Here is a 2,417-nt window from a genome sequence, read left to right as displayed (position 1 = left end):
AAAAACTGCTTCGGCCGGACGCCTACGTTGAATACCCTTAGAGACCCATGCTAGTGTGCGTACATTTAACTTTAAACTAACACAAACATGAACACGTAATCGGACAAATATTTGTATTCATGTTCATTCGTTTAAAAACTGAACATGTTCACGTACATTGTTCGTTTGTTTGAAATCTAAGTGAATAGTTCACGAACATAAGTGACATAATTGAACAAAGATGAATGAGCATATATGAATAAGAAAACCATAAATGAACACTAACAAACATAAATAATCGAACATAAATGAACGTTCACGAACATAAATTAATGAATGAAACATTTGTTCATGTTAGTTCGTTTAATTAAACGAACACAAATTTTTATTCATATTAATTCTTTTATTAAATGAATGAATTCTCATCAAATAGTTTAAGAAAACGTTCGATTAGTTTATATGCTTAAAAAAAAGTTAAAAAAAATAGTTAAAAGTTTTAGTTAACAAGACCATGTTGTACATATAATTTAAAATTAGCTTCTGCCACTAGTAATGTTATAATGAAAGACACTTAGTATGACCGGGAGTGGGAAGATTTTGAATTATTTGAAAATTTGTTAATTTCTTGAATTTACTATAACAACTTGTATAAATGTAAACTACCTAATCTATTACGGGGGCCTGGGTCCTCCCTCTATAAATACATACGCTTTAAGCCTTTATCAAAATTCAAAACCATCAAATTACTATACACATTCAAATATGAGAAATTTGATCACAGTTTCTCAAGGCGTAAAGGCCTCCGAATATGGAAAAATACTACTCTCAGATGTGATGGTTACGAGGAAGAGAAACTTCATGAGTCGAACATGGAGGACTGTGGATATCAAAATAGCTGTAGGGATGTTGGCTGTTCACTTGCTTGCACTTTTCGCACCATTTAAGTTTGCTTGGGTGCATTTTGGACAGGCTTCACTACCTATGTGTTGTGTGGATTATTTGGTATAACACTATCATATCATCGTAACCTTGCACACCACAGTCTCAAGCTGCCCAAGTGGCTTGAGTACACCTTTGCGTATCTTGGAGTCCTAGCTAATTTGCAGGTTTGTTTTATATGTTTTTCTTTCATGCGTGTATTTTTACTTGCAACAATTAAAAGAATTTAAATGTTACATGTATATAGAGGGATCCCATATTTTGGGTGAGCATACATAGATATCACCATCGGTATGTTGATTCCGAGAAAGATCCACATTCTCCAATCTTTGGATCTTGGTTTAGTCATATGGGTTGAATCTTCATGTTCCAAAATAAAAACAAAATGTTTCTCTTGCCCAATTATCACATTTGAGTTAAAGATTTAATTTTGTAGTATCAAGAGCGTAAAAATGTAGAGGACTTAAAGAATCAAGCATTCTTTAGATTCCTTAAAAGAACCTATATCTATTGCATCCATTTGCATTCGCTGTCCTCACTTATGTTTTTGGTGGATTTACCTACCTCGTTTGGGTTGCTGTACGTAATAAGTTATTTTAACTTTTGCTCAACTACTTTGAAAATTTGCATTTGATGCGCTCAAGATGTAATATGTAGGGAGTAGCAACCACATTGGGATATCATGGGACATTTCTAGTTAACTCAGCTTGTCATATATGGGGAAATCAAGCATGGAACACAGGTGATCTCTCAAAGAATAATTGGTAAGTTTACTAAAAAAATAATATCGGTTTATATTTTTTAGTATGGGTTACAATAGTATTAGCAATTAAATTATAATTAGTGATATATGCATATAGGTGGGTGGCATTGATTACTTTTGGTGAAGGATGGCATAATAACCACCATGCATTTGAGTATTCAGCTCGACATGGGTTAGAATGGTGGCAAATTGATTTTTGTTGGTATGCAATAAGGTTTCTTGAAGCGGTAGGGTTAGCTAGCAATATCAAATTACCGATAGACGATCACAAAATTAAGATGTCATACACTTCTCTTAACAAATTTGAGTGATTATAGCTTCTCTTTCCAAGTTCAAATCATTACGTGAATACTATATGTGTGCGTGATATATGAAACTTTTAAAAACCTATGTGCACTAAGAATAAAATGTATCCTGTGTTATTTGTTTGTAGTACTATATATGCGTACGTGTTATGCGTAAACATTTAAGTACATGTGTGTTAAAAATAAATGTATGCAATGGTATATATGTTTCTTCTTTTTAAAAATTTTAGATGTTCGAATTCCGTTCTTTTATTGGGCTTATTAGCGTTGAAATTAAATAACTTTGTATTTTTTTTAATTATATTTGAGTTTGTAAGCCATAAAGTTAAATTGGCATTAATATGTTCGGGTAAAATTAAAATACAAAGTATAACAAAAAATAGAAGAGTGAGAATGATTCTAATCCATTGATCTTAAATTTGGATGATAGA

The 2,417-nt window shown here is 32.0% G+C and overlaps 1 pseudogene; it reads left to right on the top strand.

Annotated features, from left to right (window-relative positions):
• Positions 1-741: 741 nt before the first annotated feature.
• LOC143572300 (palmitoyl-monogalactosyldiacylglycerol delta-7 desaturase, chloroplastic-like) lies at positions 742-1,992 on the top strand (annotated as a pseudogene).
• The last annotated feature ends 425 nt before the right edge of the window (positions 1,993-2,417 follow it).

The sequence above is a fragment of the Bidens hawaiensis genome, unplaced genomic scaffold (assembly GCF_021521415.1).
Source record: "Bidens hawaiensis isolate Kalapana, Puna unplaced genomic scaffold, B.hawaiensis_p1.1 tig00025798_1, whole genome shotgun sequence".
NCBI lineage: Eukaryota > Viridiplantae > Streptophyta > Magnoliopsida > Asterales > Asteraceae > Bidens > Bidens hawaiensis.
The sequence above is the reverse complement of the archived record's forward strand: the minus strand, read 5'-3'. Positions and strand labels throughout refer to the sequence as shown.